This window comes from Lithobates pipiens, unplaced genomic scaffold (assembly GCF_037356315.1).
Source record: "Lithobates pipiens isolate NorthernLeopardFrog02 unplaced genomic scaffold, aLitPip1_a1.2 Scaffold_1, whole genome shotgun sequence".
Lineage (NCBI taxonomy): Eukaryota > Metazoa > Chordata > Amphibia > Anura > Ranidae > Lithobates > Lithobates pipiens.
Window position 1 is genome coordinate 107691408 of NW_027507685.1, and position 27294 is coordinate 107718701.

At 39.1% G+C, this 27294-nt stretch overlaps 1 protein-coding gene across 2 annotated transcripts in view; it reads left to right on the top strand.

The window, feature by feature from the left end:
- Positions 1 to 4495: 4495 nt before the first annotated feature.
- Positions 4496 to 27294, top strand: part of FOXP3 (forkhead box P3) — an 88317-nt gene continuing 65518 nt past the window's right edge. Inside the window, exons 1-2 of one of the 2 annotated variants that reach the window (XM_077471975.1) lie at positions 4496 to 4810; positions 6512 to 6588. The gene's annotated coding sequence lies outside the window, so the exon portion shown is untranslated. Of the gene's footprint in view, positions 4811 to 6511; positions 6589 to 9779; positions 10066 to 27294 lie in introns of those variants that run through there. The other variant, XM_077472055.1, reaches the window with a different exon arrangement.

Consider the following 27294-nt stretch of genomic DNA (forward strand, 5'->3'; position numbering starts at 1 on the left):
CTTCCCCTACTATACATATTTCAAAAGTTTCGGAAGAGGAGCGAAAGGGAAAACTAGTAAGTAGCCGCCATTCTCAACCTGGGTTCTGTGGAACTCTAGAGTTCATTGAGCTGTGGGTGACTGGCCTCCCATCTGACCATGCCTGATTAGCTCCAGGTCCAACACTACTTGACAAGACCAGCAGCATGATATAATTATCCTTTTAGCTGTCTGTAAGGATGGCATTCTAAACACCAATGTGAGGGGTGCTTGCTTCCTACTGACCACCAATGAAAGGGGTTCTTGCTTCCTACTGATGACAATGTAAGGGGTGCAGTCTTCCTACTAATCACCAATGAAAGGGGTGTAGTCTTCCTTCTGATCACCAATGTAACCGGTGCAGTCTTCATACTGACCTCCAATATAAGGAGTGCTTGCTTCCTACTGATGACAATGTAAGGGGTGCAATTTTCTTACTGACCACCAATGTAAGAAGGGCAGTCTTCCTACTGACCACCAATGTAAGGGGTGCATTCTTCCTACTGACCACCAATGTAAGGGGTGCAGTCTTCCTACTGATGACCAATGTAGGGGGTGCAATCTTCCTACTGATGACCAATGTAGGGGGTGCAGTCTTCTTACTGACCACCAATGTAAGGGGTGCAGTCTTCCTATTGACCACCAATGTAAGTCTTCATTCTTCCTACTGACCACCAATGTAAGGGGTGCAGTCTTCCTACTGACCACCAATGTAAGAAGGGTAGTCTTCCTACTGACCACCATTGTAAGGGGTGCAGTCTTCCTACTGACCACCAATGTAATGGGTGCAGTCTTCCTACTGACCACCAATGTAAGTCTTCATTCTTACTACTGACCACCAATGTAAGGGGTGCAGTCTTCCTACTGACCACCAATGTAAGAAGGGTAGTCTTCCTACTGACCACCATTGTAAGGGGTGCAGTCTTCCTAGTGACCACCAATGTAATGGGTGCATTCTTCCTACTGACCACCAATGTAAGGGGTGCAGTCTTCCTACTGACCACCAATGTAAGAAGGGTAGTAATCCTACTGACCACCATTGTAAGGGGTGCAGTCTTCCTACTGACCACCAATGTAATGGGTGCATTCTTCCTACTGATCACCAATGTAAGGGGTGCATTCTTCCTACTGACCACCAATGTAAGGGGCGCAACCTTCCTACTGATGACAAATGTAAGGGGTGCAGTCTTCTTACTAATCACTAATGTAAGGGGTGCTGTCTTCCTACTAACCATCAATGTAAGGGGTGCATTCTTCCTACTGACCACCAATGTAAGGAGTGCAGTCATCCTACTGATGACCAATGTAGGGGGTGCAGTCTTCCTACTGACCACCAATGTAAGAAGGGCAGTCTTCCTACTGATCACCAATGTAAGGGGTGCATTCTTCCTACTGATGACCAATGTAGGGGGTGCAGTCTTCCTACTGACCACCAATGTAAGAAGGGCAGTCTTCCTACTGATCACCAATGTAAGGGGTGCATTCTTCCTACTGACCACCAATGTAAGAAGGGCAGTCTTCCTACTGATCACCAATGTAAGGGGTGCATTCTTCCTACTGACCACCAATGTAAGGTGCGCAGCCTTCCTACTGATGACAAATGTAAGGGGTGCATTCTTCCTACTGACTACCAATGTAAGGGGTACATTCTTCCGACTAATGACCAATGTAAGGGGTGCAATTTTCATACTGACCACCAAAGTAAAGGGTGCAGTCTTCCTACTGACCACCTATGTAAAAAAGGAAGTCTTCCCACTGACCACTAATATAAGGGGTGCAGTCTTCCTACTGACCACCAATGTAAGGAGCGTTCTTCCTACTGACCGCCAATGTAAGTTGTGCAGTTTTCCTACTGACCTCCAATGTAAGGGGTGCAATTTTTCCTACTGACCACCAATGTAAGGGGTGCAGTCTTCCGACTAATGACCAATGTAAGGGGTACAATCTTTCTACTGACCACCAATGTAAGGGGTGCAGTCTTCCCACTGATGACCAATGTAGGGGGTACATTCTTCCTACTGACCACCAATGTAAGGGGTGCTGACTACCTATGTAAGAAAGGAAGTCTTCCTACTGACTACCAATGTAAGGAGCGTTCTTCCTACTGACCACCAATGTAATTTGTGCAATCTTCCTTCTGATCATCAATGTAAGGAGCGTTCTTCCTACTGATAACCAATGTAAGGGGTGCACTCTTTCTACTGACCCCTAATGTAAGGGGTGCAGTCTTCCTTCTGATCACCAATGTAAGGGTACATTCTTCTGACTAATGATCAATGTAAGGGGTGCAGTCTTCCTACTGACCACCTATGTAAGAAGGGAAGTCTCCCTACTGACCACCAATATAAGGAGTGTTCTTCCTACTGACCGCCAATGTAAGTTGTGCAGTCTTCCTTCTGATCATTGATGTAAGAAGGGTTCTTCCTACTGATGACTAATGTAAGTGGTGCAGTGTTCCTACTGACCATAATTGTAAGGGATGCAATCTTCCTACTGACTGCCAATGTAAGGAGTACAGTCTCCCTACTGTCCACCAATGTAAGGAATACAGTCTCCCTACTGTCCACCAATGTAAGGAGTACAGTCTCCCTACTGTCCACCAATGTAAGGAGTACAGTCTCCCTACTGTCCACCAATGTAAGGAGTACAGTCTCCCTACTGTCCACCAATGTAAGGAGTACAGTCTCTCTGCTGTCCACCAATGTAAGGAGTACAGTCTCCCTGCTGTCCACCAATGTAAGGAGTACAGTCTCTCTGCTGTCCACCAATGTAAGGAGTACAGTCTCCCTGCTGTCCACCAATGTAAGGAGCACAGCCTCTCTGCTGTCCACCAATGTAAGGAGTACAGTCTCTCTGCTGTCCACCAATGTAAGGAGTACAGTCTTCTTACTGTCCACCAATGTAAGGAGTACAGTCTTCTTACTGTCCACCAATGTAAGGAGTACAGTCTTCTTACTGTCCACCAATGTAAGGGGCATTCTTGCTGCTAACTACCAAAGTAAGGCTTGCATTGTTCCAACTGGCCACCAATGTAAGGCCGCGTACACACGGGCGGACTGTATGGCCTACTTAGTCCTTCATACAATCCGACGGACAGTCCGTCATACTTTCGAATGAACGGACTTGACCACACACGGATGCACAAACAGTCCGTCGAAAGCTTGCGCGATGACGTGTACAGCACGTACGACGGGACTAGAAATAGGAAGTCCAATACACAGCAATGCACCCTTCCGCCGTGTAAATCCTTTCTGAGCATGCGCCATTCTTAGTCCGTCGAACTAGCCTACTCACGAGCGGATTGTCCGCTGAAACCAAAGTATGACGGACAGAATTTCGAAAAATCCGAAATACTTAGTACGCCAGACTGCACGCTGAAAAAGTCAGCTGAAGCCCACACACGAGCGGACTGTCCGCTGAAATGTGTTTCGACGGACTAAGTAGGCCATACAGTCCACCCGTGTGTACGCGGCCTAAGGGGAATTTTCACCATTGACCCTTGATTCATTTTTCTTATGCCCCGTACACACGAGAGGACTTATGTCCGACAGACTTCCAAAGGAGTTCCGCCGGAGTTCCGCCGGAGTTCCGACGGAGTTCTGACAGACTTTTCGGCCGAACGGACTTGGCCACACACGATCACACTAAACTCCGACGGATTCGAACGTGATGACGTACGACCCGACTCGAATAAGGAAGTTCATAGCCAGTAGCCAATAGCTGCCCTAGCGTCGGTTTTAGTCCGTCGGAGTAGCATACACACGAGCGGAGTTTTCGAAGGGGACCGGGTCCGGCGGAGTTCCTTCGGGAAAATTTGAAGCATGCTTCATTTCTAAAGTCCGTCAGACTTTGGCGAATCAAAAGTCCGTTGCAGCCCACACACGATCGGATAGTCTGACGGACTCGGTCCTTCGGACTTTGGATGTTGAAAAGTCCGCTCGTGTGTACGGGGCATAAGGGTTCCCAAGATCTGGAAATTATTTTAGGTAAAAAAGGATAAGAAAGGCTGGTACATTCTAGGTGGCAGCACCCAGCAAGCCGTTCAATGTCTGCACAATGATTAAAATATGCTAAAAGCACCTATCATCTTATGGCAAGAGTGGATAAATGAATAGGCTGGGCAGAGGGTCTCTTTAACATTGGATGTGGAGGGTCTGATGTTGCTAGGAAGTGCATTATGGGCAGTGTTTTTTTTTTGTAGCAGAATGCCATCTAAGACGCAGGCCAAAAAAAAATCAATAAAATCAGGAACTTTATTATTTTCTTCCAGGTAGTGCACCCAAAAGCAATAAACAGATGCGAGTAAAAACGCAAATGTATATTTAGGACTGAACTTTGTATTTTTGCCTACAGCGCTTCTATAATTATAACTGGCACAGTTTCAAAAATAAATGTTAACATTTTATAGGCGAAAAGCACTTGTCTTGAAATGAGTCTTTTAAAATGAAAACACTTTGACAATACCATCGGCAGTTGTCGAGCTGCATGGTCCTATAGTAACGTGATGAGCTTGCCGTTGTCCCCTGTGAAGTTCTCTGCCTGGTTACAGAAGATCTGGTGTCCCTCTGCCGGGCAAAACAGGTTGATATGACGTCAGTACCTGGCTTCAAGATGAAAGGGCCCTCTTGAGATAAAAGACTGAGTCTATTCATGAAGGTCTGTTGTGAGCCCAGATGTAGATGAGAAGCGGAGACTGATTTAGGCAGCCACCAACCAAGCCATGACTCAAACAGGGCCCTCAAGGAGAGCGGGACTGAGGGGAATCCTTACGGGACACGACGGCTCAAAGGAGGTGAGGACAACTTCTCCCTAAACATGTAAATAAAGAGCAGGGAACTGAAGCAAATGTTTATTGTGAGGGAGACGTCTTCTGTCATTGCTGAGGGTCAATAGTGTTGGCGGTGGTGGTTAAAAAGGACATCCGAAACAGGGCCTAGAGGGCAGCTGTGTCAGCCTTTCAAACTATTTAGCTTGCGGCCAAATAGTAACACATTCCAGTTGCTCTCAAAAGCCTTCGGCAATTTGTTTTTAACCAGTTCACTACCCTATTACCATCGGGCATGTAAAAACTTTGCTGGATTTCCTAGATTAGGCTTTGAGAAATCGGAAAAATGGTCAACGGGCTACAATAGCTTACAGGTCAACTGTCTACTGTAGCCCAAAAACCCTCAGAAGCTTTTAGCAATTTGTTTTTAACCAGTTCACTACCCTACTACCACTGGCGTGTAAAATTGGCACTGAATTTCAGAGTTTAGGCTTTGAGAAATCGTAAAAAAAGTCAACAGGCTACAATAGATCAGCTGTATACTGTAAGCCAAAAACTCTCAGAAGCTTTTAGCAATTTGTTTTTAATCAGTTCACTACCCTACTACCACCAGCGTGTAAAATTGGCAATGAATTTCTGAGTTTAGGCTTTGAGAAATCGGAAAAAGGTCAATGGGCTTCAATAGGTCAGCTGTCTACTGTAACGATCAACGGGCTACAATAGCTTACAGGTCAACTGTCTACTGTAGCCCAAAAAACCCCTAGATGCCTTCAGAAATTTGTTTTTAATCAGTTCACTACCCTATTACCACCAGTGTGTAACAGATTTGCGCAATTTCCTAACCTAGGCTTTGGGAAATTGGAAAAATGGTCAACGGGCTACTACAGTTTGCAGGTCAACTGTCTGCTTTAGCCCAAAAACCCTCAGAAGCCTTTGGCAATTTGTGTTTAACCAGTTCACTACCCTACTACGTCGGCGTGTAAAATCTTTGCTGAAGTTCCTAGCTTAGGCTTTGAGAAATTGGAAAAATGGTCAACGGGCTACAATAACTTACAGGTCTATTGTCTACTGTAATCCAAAAGTCCTCAGAAGCCTTCAGCAATTTGTGTTTAACCAGTTCACTACCCTACTATGTCGGCGTTTAAAATCTTCGTTGAAGTTCCTAGTTTAGGCTTTGAGAAATTAGAAAAATGGTCAACGGGCTACGACAGCTTACAGGTCAACTGTAACCCAGAAAGCCTAAGAAGCCTTCAGCAATTTGTGTTTAACCAGTTGACTACCCTACTACCACCGGCGTGTAAAATCTTCACTGAATTTCCCAGCTTAGGCTTCGAGAATTCGGAAAAACGGTCAACGGGCTACGATAGCTAACATGTCAATTGTCTACTGTAATCCAAATGTCCTTAGAAGCCTTCAGCAATTTGTGTTTAACCAGTTAACTACCCTACTACCACTTCAGCAATTTGTGTTTAACCAGTTGACTACCCTACTACCACAGGCATGTAAAATCTTCATTGAATTTCCTAGCTTAGGCTTTGAAAAATCCGAAAAAACGGTCAAAGGGCTGCGATAGCTTACAGGTCAACGATCTACTGTAACCCAAATAAAGGCTCTATCCTTAAAATAGAAATAGTCACCCAGTGGCAGTTAAATATATTTCTCTTTTCTTGTATTCATTTTGTTATTAAGATTTATATAACTTTAGCATCTACTCCAATTCTTCTACAGCAGTGCGAACCAATAAAATGGAGGTGAGAGCCATACTGGCTTCCAAGAGCCAGCCACCACATCCCATGTATAGGCAGGTGAGCCGACATTTTATGAAATAGTTCATGGTTTTATTTATTCACACAGAAAGCAATACAAGATATACAGGAAGCAAAAGTGGGCAATCAGAAATGGTCTTTTCATTGTTTTAAGTGTCCTAAGCTGATGAAAGGCGAGCTGTGATTGGCCGTGATTGTTGATCCCCTGTGTTCCCTTTTGAAGATCATTCACTGGGTTATCCTTATCCTCAGGCAAAAGTATTGATAAAGCTGACCACCTACCTTACAATCTAACTTTATACTCTGTACAATCGTCCTTAGAGTGTGAGAGGGTCCCTCATCAATTCATCCAGCTGACAAACAATCACGTTGTTGTAGGTTCTCACACTATATAGCTGTTAGCAAATCTAAAGCTTAGCACATATGATACAATCTGACTGTAAATATTTGTACAACCTCCTTTAGATTTACAAAAACTGAACTATGTAATAAAAGTACCTACCTTCATTATCTGTTCAGTTTGTATCCAATCTTTTCTACAGAGCTGTTGGTTTGATTTAGGGGAGGTACTATGGTCAGACCATGAGATGTGTGGTCACCCCAACAGAGATTGACCAACCAAATTGGAAAGTGTCTGGCCAGCTTGATGGACAGATTATAAAGTCAACTAGAAGAATTTCGTATACATGCCTGCAAGTTATTTATTTTATATATCTATATATACTGTATATATCTATAGAAAATCTCTCTCTCTCTTTGTGTGTGTGTATATATATATATATATATAAATCTATATATATCTATAGATCTATCTATCTATCTATCTATCTATCTATCTATCTATCTATCTATCTATCTATCTATCTATCTATCTATTGCATTATATACAGTTTATAAATTTGTTTTATGCAACTTGTAAAAACAACCCCCCCCCCCAAAAAAAAAAAAAAATAGATAGATAGATGTAGAGAGATATTTTTAATCTATCTATCGTATATAATGCACAAAAAATATATACAGTATATATATATATATCTATATATATATATATACATATATATATATATAGATATATATATATATATATATATATATATATATATATATATATATATATATACAGTGTCTTGTGAAAGTATTCGGCCCCCTTGAACTTTTCAACCTTTTGCCACATTTCAGGCTTCAAACATAAAGATATAACATTTTTATTTTTTGTGAAGAATCACCAACAAGTGGGACACAATTGTGAAGTGGAACGAAATCTATTGGATTTTTGAAACTTTTTTAACTAATAAAAAAATGAAAAGTGGGGCGTGCAAAATTATTTTTCAATTATTATTGTTTTATGCATCAAAAAAACAAACAAAAAAATATATATACATATACTTTTTTTTTTCTCCAAGTCTATATGTAATTAATCTCACAACATGAGTTATGGAGATGTTAAAAAATGTTTTTGTTACCTTCCCTGACATCTCTATATTTCACGCTGTCAAAAAGACACATTATTGTAAAGATTATAAAGATTAGAGCACACTTGAGCAAAGGAAATTGTGTGTGTGTGTGTGTGTGTGTGTATATGTATATATATATATATATATATATATATATATATATATATATATGGCATATATATAAATTGTATATATATATATATATATATATATATATATATATATATATATATATATATATATATATATATATATATGTATATATATATATATATATATATATATATATATATATATATACATATACATTTTGTTACTTTGATCATGTAACAAAATATTACTTTGAACCCTCAAGTTAGGGCATGTTACCAAAATAAATGAATATAATGCTGATCCACAAAGGTAAGACACCTTTTTGTTTCTGTCAATTTAGGTCTGAATTACAGATATTACTCCCTTAACAATTATTCAGCTTCTAGCCCGGCTGAAATAACTGCATTGCATAACAATCTGTCATTGGCCATTTAAAAAAATTCTGGTTGATTTTCTCTTTCTCATGTGTGTCTATTTCAAAGCTGCCACCCAAGCTGTATGGAAAATTTAAAGAGATATTGATGACACATTATGTCTGTTTAATGAGTTATCACTCATCTTTATTTAAGTTTGGAAACATGCCATGGGCACGCTCGCCCCCAATCAACCCCCCCATCACTCACCCCCCATGGCCCCCCATCGCTCGCCCCCCATGCCCCCCCCATCGCTCGCCCCCCCATGCCCCCCATTGCTCACCCCCATCACCCCCCCATTGCTCACCCCCATCACCCCCCCATGGCCCCCCATCACTCGCCCCCCATCACCCCCCCATCATTCCCCTCACCCATTTACCACCCCATCGCCCCCACTGCTGGCAGCTACAAAAAAGAGATTTTGGCGCCAATAGCACCACATTGTCTTGCCAAGGTATTGCCTATAATCTAGATTACAACTGCTTGGAGGAATATTTTCTGCTTCATATCCTGCTTATCTATAAATTTACAGGATGGCGACACCCCTGTCCATAATTTGAGTCACATGACCCTTTGGTTTGACATGTTCCATGACCATGACATGTGAAGGTCTGCAGAGTTGGAGCCGCTGGCACTGGAAAATTCTTCTCTATCGACCTTCAGTTTATTCATTTTTTGCAGCTTGAAAAAAAATCTAAACATCAGAAAAATACAAAGCATCATGCAAGATCTTTATCTTTTCAAGAGTTGAAGGTGACAGATCACTAATCCCAAAACTCACCAACATCAATATTCACTATTGGCTACGAAAAAAATATCCTAGTAGTGTTTGTAGATTTATGTTGTAATAATGTGTTTAATTTTACATATTTAATATTTGCAGCTTGATAAAGAGATCACTTGGTGAAGGCCAACTCAGCTGGGATTGCAGTATGTGGAATGGCTGCCTAAATACAGCATTAGCATATGTTTAATTTCCAGTTAAATGTTAGAAAAAAAATTATGAAAAAGCAGTTTTTGTGAAGGCATCACTTGCATATGCATATGCCTAAATGCCCAAAAACAAATTAAATATAAATATATTTTTAAATATAAATATATATATATATTTTATTTATTTAAAAAAAAAAATAATATATATATATATATATATATATACATATATATATATGTGTGTGTGTGTGTACACACTGTATATGTATATAATTTTTTTGCATTATATACAGTAGAACATTTGTTACGTATTATGTAAAAAAAAAAAAAAAAATGGGGTATTTGGAACTTTGAAAATTTTATCTCTAAAGTGATAATTCTCTCCCCCCCCGCGGTTTGATATTTTTATAACCTTTTCTCCACAAGAAGTACAGGTTTCTTAGAAAAATACCAGAGAAGTTCATTTTTTTTTAATGCATATTGCTAAATTGTCTAATTTCCATGAGGTCAGAGGCAGGGCCCGCAGTGGGGGTGACCCTGCGTTTCATAGCGCTATAAGTAGAGAGGGTTTGGGGCATGTTTTTTTTGCTCACAATCACCTGACCGTCATCAGGAAGACAGAGGTAAGTGGCGAGGAAAGATTGGGTGGGGGGGTGTTGGAACTTGGCAATGTAAGCACGTTATATGATTACTTGGTAATATTCAAAATCAGCGTATAAAATAAGCAAAAATATTTTTCTTTTTTTTTTTTTCGTTTGGTGGGCATGGTAGACCAAATTAATCCATCATCATAAACGTTCCCCCACAAATAGAATCATAAAAATCTTTATTATTGTTTCCAAAATTTCCCTTTTTGTGTTTTTCACATTCTTTCCTTCTAGCTTTTCTAATTATTGTAGCTGGGCTTAGCATACCCGTGGTTGCTATTGAGGTTAGTAAACAATTTAATAATTAAAGTCCAGAAAAAAATCTAAATTGTACATAAAGGCCTTGCTTGGCTTTGTGACCCTAAAAATGTTTGCTTTGTCTCCCCAACAGTCAATAGTCTTATCTATTTATCTATTTATCTATCTATCTATCTATCTATCTATCTATCTATCTATCTATCTATCTATCTATCTATCTATCTAATTCAAAGTTTCGATTTTAGGTCATACACTTTATTTTTAAACAATAAAGTTTTATTTGTATTCAAAATGAACAGATGTACAATCATACTAACATTTGTACATGAGGTTTGGAATATAAGGTAAGTACTTAGTATAACTGAATTCAATGATAGAGTATTTTTAATAAAAGATACATTATTTAATCACATCACGGTTTGAAATTGTATTTTCTGAGTTCAGCGAAGTTGCCGTAGGTGATTCCTTAACTAAACATAAGTCACGCACTTTATTGACTAACCTAAGTTATTAAAGATGCAAGCTTTTGGTACAATATGTCATTCACCCCTGAATTCCATGATGATGATGATGATGATGATGATATCAATAGTGCTACCAATGGAATTTGAGTGATACCATTGGTAGCACTATTATTATCATTATTCTTATTAATAAATGTAAGTAAAACCATTGGTAGCACTATTTTTATTATTATTATTATTATTGAATTTAAATTATACCATTGGTAGCACCATTATTATTATTAACAGCATTATTATTATGATTATGATTATTATCACCATCATCATCATGGAATTTAGGTAATACCATTGGTAGCACCGTTATGATTATTATCATTATCATGGAATTTAAGTGATACCATTGGTAGCACTATTATTATTATTATTATTATGCAATTTAAGTGATATCATTAGTAGCACTATTATTATTATTATTATTATTATTATTAATAATAATAATAATAATAATAATAATAATAATAATTATTATTATTATTATTATTAATATTATTATGGCATGTAAATGATATCATTGGTAGCGATATTATTATTATTATAATTATTATTATTTATTTATTTTTAGATTTTATTTTTTTATTTTTTTAATCAAAAAAAAGTGTTTATTGTACAAAAGCAAGTGGATACATGGAAAACAGTAATGTAAACAGACAGGCCATTAAAACAGCCTTGGCAGTTGTACAAATACAGGAAATACATATTAAAGCTCATTACCATAACTGATATAAGTGCATAGTACAATTATTATTATTATTATAGAATTTAAGTGATACCATTGGTAGCACCATTATTATTCTTAGCAGGATTATTAATCTAAGTTTTTTTTTAATGATAATAATAATAATACTTAGAATAATAATACTGTTATGAATAATGGTGCTACCAATGGCATCACTTAAATTCCATAATGATAAGGATGATGATAATAATCCTCTTCATAATAATAATACTGTTACTTTAAGTGATACCATTGGTAGCATCATTATTATTCTTAGCAGGATTATTATTCTAAGTTTTTTTTTAATGATAATAATAATAATACTGTTATGAATAATGGTGCTACCAATGGCATCACTTAAATCCCATAATAATAATATTTAATAATAATAATTATAATGGTGCTACCAATGGTATCACCTAAATTTCATAATGATGATGATAATAATAATGCTGTTAATAATAATAATGGTTAAATTCCATAATAATAATAATAATAATAATAATAATAATAATAATAATAATAAATACAAAAATTGTAATAATAAAAATAGTGCTACCAATGGTATTACTTACATTTATTTATAAGACTAATGATAATAATAGTGCTACAAATGGTATCACTTAAATTCCATAATGATAAAGATGATGATAATAATCCTCTTCATAATAATAATACTGTTACTTTAAGTGATACCATTGGTAGAACCATTATTATTCTTAGCAGTATTATTATTCTAAGTTTTATAATTATAATAATACTTAGAATAATAATACGCTGGTATCACTTAAATTCCATAATAATAATAATAATAATAATAATAATAATAGTGCTACCAATAGTATTACTTCAATTGATTAATAAGAATAATGATAATAATAGTGCTACCAATGGTATCACCTAAATTCCCTGAGGTTGATAAGAATAATAGTGATATTATTACTGCTAATAATTATAATGGTGCTACCAATGGTATCACTTAAATTCCATAATAATGTGAATAATAATAACAATAATGGCGCTACCAATGGCATCACATAAATGCCATAATAATTATAATAATAATAATAGTAATTATAATATTAATAATACTAATAATAATGGTGCTACCAATGGTATCACTTAAATTCCATAATAATAATAATACTACTACTAATAATAATAGTAATTATAATATTATTATTATTATTATTATTATTATTAATAATAATAATAACATTATATTATTATTATTATTATTATTATTATTATTATTATTATTATTATTATTATTATTAATAATAATAATAATAATGATAAATAATAATGGTGCTACCAATGGTATCACGTAAATCCCATAATAATAATAATAATAATAATATAGGTAATTATAATATTATTAATTATAATAATAATAATAATTATAATAATAATGGTGCTACCAATAGTATCACTTAAATCTAATAATAATAATAATAATAATAAATAGTGCTACCAATGGTATCATTTATATTTTAAAATGATGATAACAATAATCATAATAATAATAATAATAGTGCTACTAATGGTATCACTTAGGTGCTAGTATTATAAAAAATCATAATAATAATGATAATAATGGTGTTAACAATACAATTCCATACTGATACAAATAATAATAATAGTATCACTCCAATTTTTTTATATTAATAATAAATGTGCAGTCAAGTATTGTTCTGAATTCTTATCTTAAGAACAAAAATTATATAAATAAGTGTGAAGACTTAAAAAGAAGAAAACAATGTTTTTGCTCAAATTAATGTAAGATTTATTTCTACCGGCATAAATAATTTTAGCAGGCAAAAAGGTTAATTTAATATAAAAAAAAACTTAACTATTAAAAATGAAAAACGTAATGCCTCTATATACCTCCCAAACATGAGAAGGAACAAGCAAAGGGATAAGAATGGCCATGCCAATTGACAACCCCCCCCCCCCCCCCCTCATTATTTGACACCATTTTTTGTTGATGTGAAGGTTTCCCACTTTGCATGCCAGTTTCTCCTCCATGGCAACCCTTTCCGCACAGAAAGACAAACACATCTGTCAGCCCATAAATTATACACCAATCAAAGGCCTGCAGAGGAAGATTAATGGACGCTTTCTTATTAATGGGACTTAATCTAGTAAACATAGAGCCCCTATATTCAGTGCGCGGTCCTGTATGGAAATTAATTCCCCGTTCTTCTCTCTGGACAAATCAATCGGGGTCTCGGCCATTCATTATCTCACAGATTCAGTCTAATCTATTGGGGGCAAGGCTCTTTTATTCCCCGGCCAATGGGTATAATCTGGTGGGAGGCTCGAGTCTTTCCTTTTCATGGAGGTTCCATTCACAGGGCAAACAGATGACCCCTTTCCACCCACTCACCAAATCGAGTTAATCTTTACGGAGACAAAAACATTATTGCCGTGATAGTTCTGCTGTGTATTCCAATCAGATAAAAATTGTTTTGTTTTTTTAAACATTTTTACCAAAAAATTGGATGATTGATTTATTTTTGGATGAGGAAGATGCTGTATCGGCTTTTGCCCTTTGTTTAGTTTGTTGCTTGATGATCTTTATTTGCATTGTATCATTTATATGTATTACTATATAGTCTCTGCCCCCAAAGTTACAATTTAAAGCGGACCCTCATCCCTTCCTATCACTTTCCATTAGCCCCCTCCCTCCTTTTCCGTTACACAATTGAGTACTACATTTTTTTTCGGGAGGGTTAAATGGCTTTCCCGCTCTTCCTTCTTTCTCAGTTAGGGGTAAATGATGTCACTTCCCCTGCCCCAAGACCCCTGACTTTCATACTTTCTTAGTTAGGGGTGGTTGATGTCACTTCCCCTGCCCCAAGACCCCTGGCTTTCCCACTCTTCCTAATTTCTCAGTTAGGGGTGATTGATGAAAAAAGAGAGGACGGGGTTAATGGGACTTTATATGAGGTAACAAATGGGTAAATTCATCTACCTCCATCCCTGTTATATGCAAGGAATTTGCAACAATGGCAAAAGGAATATTGGGACTTTATATGAAGCATAGCTAAGAACAAAAAAAATCTGAAATTACGTGATCATGGGCACCAAAAATAAACATTAAATCAGAAAAATAACATGATAATATGATTCAAAAAGATCTCAGCAATTTATTGTTACATGATAATGACATAATTCATAACAAGAAATAAAAAATAATAATAAAAAATATAATAATTGTCTTAATACAAAAAAGTAATAATAATTCATGAACAGCATGATTAAGTTGATAATAATAAAGTATAAAACCAATCTATAGGTAATAGAGACATTGGTACATGGTAATGTAATTATACTACTTCATAAACAACAATCATGTAATCAATAAAAAAATATAAAGTTAAATAAATAAATGAAATAAATAAATAAGAATAAAAATGATAAATAGGGGTGATTGATGTCACTTCCCCTGCCCCAAGACCCCTGGCTTTCCTGCTCTTCCTTCTTTCTCAGTTAGGGGTAATTATGTCACTTCCCCTGCCCCAAGACCCCCGACTTTCATACTTTCTTAGTTAGGGGTGATTGATGTCACTTCCCCAGCCCCATGACCCCTGGCTTTCCCGCTCTTCCTAATTTCTCAGTTAGGGGTGATTGATGTCACTTCCCCAGTCCCAAGACCCCTGGGTTTCCCGCCCTTCTTAGTTTCTCAGTTAGGGGTGAATGATGTCACTTCCCCTGCTCCAAGACCCCCGACTTTCGTACTTTCTCAGTTAGGGGTGGTTGATGTCACTTCCCCTGCCCCAAGACCCCTGGCTTTCCCGCTCTTCCTGATTTCTCAGTTAGGGGTGAATGATGTCACTTCCTCTGCCCAAAGACGCCTGGCTTTCCCGCTCTTCCTTCTTTCTCAGTTAGCGGTGATTGATGTCACTTCCCCTGTCCCCAAGCCCCCTGGCTTTCCCACTATTCCTACTTTCTCAGTTAGGGGTAAATGATGTCACTTCCCCTGCCCCAAGATCCCTGGTTTTCCCGCTCTTCCTACTTTCTCAGTTAGTGGTTAAGGATGTCACTTCCCCTGTCCAAGACCCCTGGCTTTCCCATTCTTCCTACTTTCTCAGTTAGGGATGAATGATGTCACTTTCCCTGCCCCCAAGCCCCTTGGGATAGTGACGTCACGCACATGTAAGGAGGATTTTGGGGCAATCTGCACCACATTTCACATGCATGGAGAACTCTTGACTAACATAAATATATATATTCCCACTTTTGGGAAGAGGTAAGTCCGCACCTTATGCTTAGATTATTATAGAGGGCTAAAAATTATGGGGTTGGATTTTTTTCCCATTTATCTAGGACTTGACTGTTGGTGACCCCACCAGCAACATACCTACCTGCCCCTTGCTCTACTCATGCTTGGCCACCAGGAGCATAGGGAAATATTAGTGCTTGGTGATTGACTTCTTAGACAGCAATGGTGAAAGTTTTTTTGGGGAAATATGCATGTGGAAGAAGCAATGAATACATCTCATCTGCTCACCCAGCCATATACTGATAGAACATCAACCCAAATATAAATATCAAAAACTCTTTGGAAGAAAATAATGGGCGTTCAAGTAGTATTTCATCTATATATCACACCAAGAGTATAAAAAATGCCATATTTTATTACAGTGTCTCTTAAAAACATCCAAAAATTAGGAAATGACCCCAGATATTATAATCATACAAAAGTACATATTAAACCACAATGGCGGACATTGTAAAAAAATTGGATATTTTTAATACTTTTGGTGTGATATATAGATGTAAAACTGGCTGGTCATCCTTGAACGCCCGTTATTTTCTTTCAAGGAGTCTTCACTTCTTAGATACCTAGGGCTGTCCCTTGGAGAGAGTTGTCAGTCCTGTGCAAGCTCCAAGTCACAACTTGGAGCTTGCACAGGTCTAACTCTCCATCACTCATGACGGTTGGGCTTCGGGGCAAAAGTAGCAAATGTAGGTGCAGCATCTTTATAACTAAAATATAAATCCTTATCCTGTGGTTAACACTTTGTGAGATGAGCCTTATGTCTGGGTGAAGAAGGCCTAAACAGGCCTTAAAAGGCCTACAGACCAATGGAGGACCAATGGATGTTAAGATGCGCAGGCCCCACCAGCTGCAAAGAATGGATGATGGGATAGACACTCCTTGTCCTGCTGTTCCTGGCAGGGAACAATAGTATTTGGTTTAAAAACCTGAGTGGTGGTTGGCCCTTAAATTTTTGCAGCCATCACAGACATGAGAACACCATTTCCAACTAAAAATGATTGTCATGATATGTCTATGGCCAACTTAATTATATTTCTGGGGTGGAACAGATTATTTGGGGAGGGGACTAGAGACAGTCATGTATAACCAATGTCCACCTTAGAAGTCAAATGCATAATATAGGGTTCTATGACTGATCCTGAGGCTTGGCATTGCCGTATTTCCGCTGTATACTCATTGTGCTAAATGTTTAGTCAAATGTGCTGGGTTGTTTGAGTTTTAAGTAGTGGCACTTCTAGGAAAGTACCCCGGCACCAATTTCCCCACAGCAGCTTCCATCTGTATAACCCGCAACAGGGTGCAAACACCCGCAGTGACGCCAAAGGTGCAGGTGATTACGGAAAAATGCAATGATTGCAATTCTGAGAAGCAGAGCCAGAAAACCACCTCTTTAGTCATATCCGGTTAATGCACCACACCTAACTATCACAGTCTTCTTACATAGAGCAAATTACGGACACGCCACCAATCAGTGTCACCGCTTTCATCAGCAGCCCAAGGCATATTTATCCTCCCATTGTATAGATGTACTGTATGTGTTTATGTATCGTACTGTAAGCAGCAGCGTGGCTCAAACTACACGCTTTCCAGTCTGTATCACTTTGTGTTCGTGCCGCAAGATCTTTTATTTGAGTCATAATTTTTGTTAACATTTTTAAATCTCAAGAATGTTTCAATTTAATCTGAGATCCCTCAGATATATATATATATATATACAGTATATACCCTATATTTCTTTATTGTATGTCTTGTGCAGATAATATAAATAAAGATATTTTTGTTCTTTTATATTGGTAGTTATTTAGCCTTTAGTGGGCTTGCTCCTATTTTTGTAGATTTTTTTCACTCTTTTTATTTCTGTCTTTATTTATCCCTCTCTTTTACTTTCTTTTGCTTTCTTAATTTCTCTAGCTCTCTCTTCCTTTCTTTTATTTTATCTATTTATTCATTATCTAATATCTATAAACTACAGTATATATCATTTATCTATCTAGCTATCCCTATTTTCTTTCTTTCTTCTCTTTTTCTCTCCCTTTCTGTCTTTATTTCTCTCCTTCTATTGCTGGTTCTCTCTCTCTCTCTCTCTCTCTCTCTCTCTCTCTTTCTCCTTCTTTCTTTTTTTTCTCTTTCCTTTTCCCTTTCTTTCTTTATTCTCTCTTTTTCTTTCTTTTTTTTTCTCTTTCTTTCATTCTATCTATCTATCTATCTATCTATCTATCTATCTATCTATCTATCTATCTATCTATCTATCTATCTATCTATCTATCTATCTATCCTATTTTCTTTCTTTCTCTCTCTTTTTCTTTCTTTTCTCTCTCTCTCTTCTCTCTCTTTGTTATCTATTTATTCATTATCTATTATCTATAAACAACAGTAGATATCATCTATGTAACAATCTATCCCTATTTATACTTTTTTCTTTCTTTTTTTCTTTCTCTGTCCCTTTCTGTCTTTATTTCTCTCTCTTTCACTTTTTATTTCTTTCTTTTTTTCTCTCCCTTTCCTTTTCTCTCTTTATTTCATTCTTTTTCTCTCTCTCTCTCTCTCTTTTTGTCTTTCTTTCTTGTGTTATTATCTAGTTATTCATTAGCAAATAGCTCTAAACTACAGTATATATCATCTATGTATCTATCTATCTCTATTTATCCTGTTTTCTTTCTGTCTTTCTCTCTTTCTTTCTCTCTCCCTTTTTATCTTTATTTCTCTCTTCTTTCACTCTTTCTTTCTTTATTTTTCTTTATTTCTCTCTTTCTTTCTTTTGTTATTTCTTATCTATTTATTTATTAGCTAATATCTATAAACTACAGTATATATCATCTATGTATGTATGTATGTATCTATCTATCTCTATTTATCCTATTTACTTTCTTTCTTTGTTTCTTATCTATTTAGTCATTATCTATTATCTATAAACAACAGTATATATCATCTATGAATCTATCTATCTATCCCTATTTATCATATTTTATTTCTTTTTTTCTATATTTTTACTTTCTTTATCTGTCCCTTTCTGTCTTTATTTCTCTCTTTATTTATTTGTTTTTTCTCTCTTTCTTTTTCTTTTTTTTCGCTCTCTTTTTTCTTTCTTATCTATAAACTAGAGTATATATCATCTATCTATCTATCTATCTATCTATCTATCTATCTATCTATCTATCTATCTATCTATCTATCTATCTTTATTTCTCTCTCTCTTTCTCTCCCACTTTCTCTTTCCCTCTTTTGGGCCAGTTCACACCACAAAAACGTCCTCCATATATGTTCCGGATGAGTTTCTGTATGCAAGTTTTTGATGCATTTAGGTGCCTTTTTTTCCTGTTTTTTTTCACTGTACTGGGGTTGGGTGCACGTTTGATGCATTTTTTACCGCGTTCCAGTACAGTTCTGTGCAGGAAAAATGCAGCATGTTCTAGCTTTTGTAACTGGGACGCACTGGAATTTCAAGCACTGGTGTGAACTATGCCATAGATAACCACGTGTTTTGGATGCAGAAAAAAAAGCACTGGGACGTATGTGGTGTGATCTAACCCCAAAAGTAATAAAATTGCTTTCAGATAATATGATGTGTCACGCTGTATCAGTGTAATTGTGTCACACCTGGATAGGATATTATAGCTGTAAACCTTCTTCAAATTGTTATATCTTATCCAGTCTTATGCTCCATAAATCTTGTTGTGAATTATCCCCAGATAGTACAGCGTCAAGGTATAATACTTTCAATTCTGTATAATCAGGCCATTGAGTATTTTAGGAAACACATTATACAGATGAATTGATGAGTTGTGTTGTCATTTTTTTTTTCAAATTCTTTATTTTAGTCACAAAGCAACAGAACAGAAAAAGAGCAGAGATAATAACAAGTACAGTCAGGGGTTAAACAAAAGGGAACCATCTTCCCACATAGATTTAAATACAACACAATGTCTATCAGGACAGCCAGATCCCAGGTGTCACCAATTTTAATTAACTTGAATGTGAAGAAGCGAAAAGTCTTTATATATTAATGTTACAATTGCCCGGAATCTCTGATATTATTGTCATTGTTCTAATGATGATATGGTTAGTATCATTGTTACTGTAGGTGTGTGTTTAATGACACAGATTGGTAACATACCTTTGTCATGACACCATTATTATTTCTCAAAGGAAAATCCTTCCTTCTCAGTAAGTATACTTCCAGGGACTGACACACCATGATATATTGTATGTGGTATGAGTGAAAAGTCTCTGGAAAATCTGAATAGAACAGGAAGAAGTGAGAAGACATTTAGCTATTGCAGCCACACTTCAGGTTTTAGCAACGCACGCACACGCACACACGCACACACTTAAGTCTTTAGAAAGAATCAAAAGACAGAAAAAAAAAACATTTTATTGCAAATCACATTTTATACAAATCATTCAACCACACGCACGCACACACACACACAGGCATGCACACACATGCATGCACAGACATGCACGCATACGCATGCACACACACACACTCTCCAGACTTTACAAAGAATAAAAAGACAGAAAAAAAAACTTTATTGCAAATCACATTTTATACAAATCATTCAACCACACACACACGCATACACAGGCACGCACAGACACACGCGCACAGGCGTGCACACACACATGCACACGCACACTATCTCCAGACTTTAGAAAGAATAAAAAGACAGAAATAAAAACTTTATTGCAAATCACATTTTATACAAATCTTTCAACCAAGATATATATATATATATATATATATATATATATACACATACATATATACCTATACCATGTTAGAACAATCAATCCGAACTACCAGAGACTATGGGAATGAACTTGTGGGGGGAGAGGGGGGAGGAGTGGGGGAGTAAGAGGAGGGAAACCCTCCCCCCCCTTTTTTTTTCTGTGTAAGTATAACCGGATAAAATGAAAAGTTATATATGCAAAAAATGTTTGGTGATATGCATGCAATGGAATTGTATTTGTGTTAATGTATAAAAATTTGCTAAAAATAAAATATAGAATTTACAAAAAAAAGAACAATCAATCCAACATTGTAATATCTTAAACTTCACTCTACCAATCCACATTGATATTTTTTTTCAATCAAGTAATTATTGTTGAGAATTTTCCACAACGAACAAAAAACAATATAAACTATTTAACAAAAGAAAACCTTGCAAAATGTACAAAGAAAAAAAAATGTCAACTTGCGTAATGCCAGACACTATGAGGTTGTAGAAAAAAGGGAGTAAAGATCAAATCTCACATCGTGCACATCGTGCACTACCCATACACATAAGGCGAAAACAGCTATTTTACCTAAAAGCGGAGTTCCACCCAAAAGTGAGATCATTCGCCCCCCTTCTCTCTTCCCCCTTCACCGGGCCATTCAGAAAGCACAGCGCGCTTCACGCATGCATATTAGGGAACCCTTACAGGCAATGGCGGCGGAAGCACCCGAGAGCCGATGGAAACATCGGCTGGGGTGCCGACATCTCTGGATTCCAGGACAGGTAAGTGTCCTTATATTAAAAGTCAGCAGCTGCAGTATGTGTAAAAGCTGCTGACTTTTCTTTTTCTTTTTTTTTTGTTGGAGGGGGCAGAACTCCGCTTTAAAGTGTTACTAAACCCGCAATAGTAAAATCAGTCTGTATTTGCAGTAAAGCATGCTTGTTATTTTTACTGGTTAGGATAAGGGTAAGGGGTTATTCCTCTGCATTGTTTAAAAAGGCTGTTTGATCCTGTATTCTATGATCATCCCCTTCTTTTACTATTCCCAATCTATCTCCTGATAGTACGAAGCCTTTGGAGTCACTCTGCACATGCTTAGTTTGTATCGCTAGAGTGTTTTTTATACTTTCTTGGGAGAGTGCATGTGATCAGCACAGGGCCAATCAGCACTGTCCAGACAGAGGGTCAGGGGTCATGCAGCCTCATAGAACAGTCAGAAGAGAATGAAATTTCCTCCTGCGACATTGCTGATGAGAAAGGTATTTAGCAGTTTATATTTACTAAATGTAAACAGTCAAGTTCCTCCACCTCAACCTTGCTCATCCATGTCTTTATGGACCTTGCTTTGTGCACTGGTGGGCAGTCATGTTGGAACAGGAAGGGGCCATCCCCAAACTGTTCCCACAATGTTGGGAGCATGAAATTGTCCAAAATGTCTTCGTATGTTGACGCCTTAAGAGTTCTCTTCACTGGAACCAAGGAGCCAAGCCCAACCCCCTGAAAAACAACCCCACACCATAATCCCCCCTCCACCAAATGGTTTGGACCAGTGCACAAAGCAAGGTCCATGAAGACATGGATGAGTGAGTTTGGGGTGAAGGAACTTGGCTTGGCCCCTTAGTTGCAGTGAAGGGTTAAGGCGCCAGAATACCAAGACATTTTGGACAATTTCATGCTGCTAACTTTGTGGGAACATTTTGGGGATGGTCCCTTCCTGTTCCAACATGATTGCCCACCAGTGCACAAATCAAGGTCTATAAATACATGGGAGATTGAGTTTGAGGTGGAGGAACTTGACTGGCCTCAACCCGATAGAACACCTTTGGTGATGAATTAGAGCAGAGACTGCAAGCCAGGCCTTCTCGTTCAACATCAGTGCCTGACCTCACAAATGCTCTTCTGGAAGAATGGTCAAACATTCCCATAGACCAGGCATATGCAATAAGCGGACCTCCAGCTGTTGCAGTACTTCAGTTCCCATGAGGCATAGCAAGACTCTGAGAGCCACAAGCATGACACCCAGAGGCAGAGGCATGATGGGATTTGTAGTTTTGCAACAGCTGGAGGTCCACTAATTGCATATCCCTGCCACAGACACACTCCTAAACCTTGTGGACGGCCTTCCCAGAAGAGGTGAAGATGTTGTAGCAGCAAAGGGTGGGCCAACTCAACATTGAACCCTATGGACTAAGACTGGGATGCCAATAAAGTTCATGTGCGTGTAAAGGCAGATGTCCTAATACTTTTGGTAATATATATATATATATATATATATATATATATATATATATATATATATACTGAAATTCTTTGCTGATGATATCCTGCTGGGTCTACAATCTCTCCTACTTGAAAATAAATATAATCTAATGTCACTGATTGCTGTAATGCTTTTGAGTCATTGCTTCTTTCACGGAGGAGTGGTGCTCTTAGAGTAATTGTGCAGAATAAGGGGGGTTGGGGGGGGGGGGGGGTTACAATCTCAAAGCTCTTAAAACATTCATTTTAGGTAACTTATCTCCAAACGATCCTCAGCTGTTCACCGTTCCCTCCTAATGAGACATATTTGCATTTTAATCTGTTAATAAACATCCTTATTAATTAAGAGACTCCTCCGCTTTAAAAGTCACCCTGCTGAGGCCGGTAGGGGCTCTGCCGCATCTTGCCCCCCCCCACTGACACAAAGACGACATTGCTGAGTTTTGTAGAGTTCTGGGTGAAGCTGACCGAAGGGATCCTTGCGGCGTCCTCTGTGCGATGGATAGCAAATAACAACCCTTAAAGGGACCCTTGTTGGTAGACACTGGAGCAGAAGAATCCTTCTTAGAGGAGGTTTTCTCAGGATTGGCATGGCGTTGGTGACGTGGGAGGTACACACAGTATCTCACAAAAAGTAAGTACACCTCTCACATTTTTGTAAATCTTTTCTTCTATCTTTTCATGTGACAACACTGAAGAAATTACACTTGTCTACAATGTAAAGTAGTGAGTGTACAGCTTGTATAACAGTGTAAATTTGCCGTCCCCTCAAAATAACTGAACACACAGCCCTTAATGTCTAAACCGCTGGTAACAAAAGTCAGTACACCCTTAAGTGAAAATGTCCAAATTGGGCCCAAAGTGTCAATATTTTGTGTGACCACCATTATTTTCCAGCACTGCCTTAACCCTCTTGGGCATGGAGGTCACCAGAGCTTCACAGGTCACCAATGGAGTCCTCTTCAACTCCTCCATGAGGACATCACGGAGCTGGTGGATGTTGGAGACCTTGCGCTCTTCTACCTTCCATTTGAGGATACCCCACAGATGCTCAATAGGGTTTAGGTCTGGAGACATGCTTGGCCAGTCCATCGCCTTTACCCTCAGCTTCTTTAGCAAGGCAGTGGTGGTCTTGGAGGTGTGTTTGGGGTGGTTATCATGTTGGAATACTGCCCTGCGGCCCAGTCTCTGAAGGGAGGGGATCATGCTCTGCTTCAGTATGTGACAGTACATGTTGGCATTCATGGTTCCCTCAATGAACTGTAGCTCCCCAGTGCCGGCAGCACTCATGTAGCCCCAGATCATGACACTCCCACCACCATGCTTGACTGTAGACAAGACACACTTGTCTTTGTCCTCCTCACCTGGTTGCCGCCACACACGCTTGTCAACATCTGACACCAAATACGTTTATCTTGGTCCCATCAGACCACAGGACATGGTTCCAGTAATCCATGTCCTTAGTCTGCTTGTCCTCAGCAAACTGTTTGCAGGCTTTCTTGTCCATCATCATTAGAAGAGGCTTCCTTCTGGGACGACAGCCATGCAAACCAATTTGATGCAGCGTGCGGAGTATGGTCTGAGCACTGACAGGCTGACCCCTCACCCCTACAACCTCTGCTGCAATGCTGGCAGCACTCATACATCTATTTCCCAAAGACAACCTCTGGATATGACGCTGAGCACATGACCTCAACTTCTTTGGTGGACCATGGCGAGGTCTGTTCTAAGTGGAACCTGTCCTGTTATACTGCTGTATGGTCCTGGCCACCGTGCTGCAGCTCAGTTTCAGGGTCTTGGCAATCTTCTTATAGCCTAGGCCATCTTTATGTAGAGCAACAATTCTTTTTTTATTCAGATCCTCAGAGAGTTCTTTGCCATGAGGTGCCATGTTGTACTTCCAGTGACCAGTATGAGAGAGTGAGAGTGATAACACCAAATTTAACACACCTGCTCCCCATTCACACCTGAGAACTTGTAACACTAATGAGTCACATGACGACGGGGAAGGAAAATGGCCAATTGGGCACAATTTGGACATTTTCACTTAGGGGTGTACTGACTTTTGTTGCCAGCGGTTTAGACATTAATGGCTGTGTGTTGAGTTATTTTGAGGGGACGGCAAATTTACACTGTTATACAAGCTGTACCCTCACTACTTTACGTTGTAGACAAGTGTCATTTCTTCAGTGTTGTCACATGAAAAGATAGAATACAATATGTACAAAAATAGGAGTGAGGGGTTTACTGACTTTTGCGAGATACTGTACATCCTCAAGGAAAGTGCAGCCCCCGGGAGATGGATAGACCTTGGCGTAGCCCCTGGGAGATAGACAGAGCTCAGCTTAGCCCCCAGTAGATAGGTAGAGCTCGGCGTAGCCCCCAGGAGATGGACAGAACTCGGCATAGGTCCCCGGGAGACGGACAGACCTCGGCGTAGGTCCTCTGGAGATGGACAGACCCTGATGCAGCCCCCTGGGACAAGGACATGACAAAGCAAACAATGCCAGGACAAGGTCATCTAGAGCCCCCCAAGATGTATGAGCATTGTGTGTCAGCAAAAATCCCCTCCCCTCAAAAAAAAATTGAGCACTAATCTGCATGCTTAAGCATATATTCCCCTCCTCCTATCACAATCCCCCCCACCCCCAACCAACACCCCAGCTCAAATCCTCTCATTCGGCATTTGCTGCCAGCACAATTCCCCCTTTCTAGTACAAATCCCGTACCCCTCAAATTTCCATTCCAAGAGCAAATCCTCTCCCCCCTCCCACAGCTGTGGATCTCTGCAGCTCCTCCAGAGTTACCATGGGCCTCTTGGCTCTTCTCTGATGAATGCTCTCCTTGCCCGGCCGGTCAGTTTAAGTGGACGGCCATGTCTTGGTAGGTTTGCAGTTGTGCCATACTCTTTCCATTTTCCGATGATGGATTGTACAGAGTTCCGTGAGATGTTCAAAGCTTGGGAGATTTTTTTTATAACCTAACCCTGCTTTATACTTCTCCACAACTTCATCCCTGACCTGTCTGGTGTGTTCCTTGGCCTTCATGATGCTGTCTGTTCACTAAGGTTCTCCAACAAACCTCTGAGGGCTTCACAGAACAGCTGCATGTATACTGAGATTAAATGACACACAGGGGGACTCTATTTACTAATTAGGTGATTTCTGAAGGCAATTGGTTCCACTATATTTTAGTTTAGAGATATCAGAGTAAAGGGGGCGCCATACAAGTGCCCATCAGAGCCCCCCCCCCCCCCACAACTGGTTCCACCAGATTTTAGTAGGGGTATCAGAGTAAAGGGGGCTGAATACAAATGCCCCCCTGCCTTTACTTCCAGAAGTGCCCATCAGAGCTCCCCCCCTTTACTTCCATGGGTGCCCATCAGAACCCCCCCCCTTTACTTCCAGGAGTGCCCATTAGAGTCCTCCCTTTACTTCCAGGAGTGCCCATTAGAGCTCTCCCCTTTACTTCCAGGGGTGCCCATCAGAGCCCCCCTTTACTTCCAGGAGTGCCCATCAGAGCTCCCCCTTTACTTCCAGGGGTGCCTATCAGAGCCCCCCCTTTGCTTCCAGGAGTGCCCATCAGAGACCCCCCCCCCTGCTTCCAGGAGTGCCCATCAGAGCTCCCCCACAATTGGTTCCATTAGATTTTAGTTAGGGGTATCAGAGTAAAGGGGGTGCCATACAAATGCCCCTCCCCCACACTTTTCACATATTTATTTGTATAATTTATCATTTTCCTTCCACTTCACAATTATGTGACACTTTGCATTGGTCCATCACATAAAATCCCAATAAAATACATTTACGTTTTTTTTGGGTCGTAACCTGACAAAAATGTGGGAAATTTCAAGGGGCGTGAATACTTTTTCCAGGCCCTGTTGCCTGATTGGCTGTGAAGGTTGTGGAGTTTGTCGCAGTCGGTGAGAACTCCTCGCTGTTTGTTTTAGAGAATTGAGTGGTTTTGGTCGGTTCTCGGCAGATTTTGGTGCTTTCCCTGGTGAAGCCAGACACCCAGCGGCGGCGGCGGCCCACATTCCGCGCAGAGCAGTGACATTGGACGCGCTGGCTGCCCCCCCATCCCCCGGCGTCTGACATATAACCCCCCTATCTGATTTCAGGCTGGGTTTTGAAGTGCACTGCCTGTTGGTGGTTTGCCACAAGACATATATTCTGTGTGAAGAACAGCTTGGCAGGCCTTCAATCGATGAGGGCAGACGCCACCCCCCCTCCCCCTCCCCCGCTGCATGCCGCGCTCTGAGCTGGTAATCCCATTCCAAAAAACAGGTGCAGCATCTGATCCCCCTTCAGAGTCGCTTCAGCCGAAGGAAAACAAACAAGGCGCAGCAATACCGGGCAGCTGTCCCCCCCTCTAATCTACCCGACTAGAGGACACGGCATTGGCTGCGAGGTGCCAGGCAAAGGTCTCCCCCGGGGGGCACT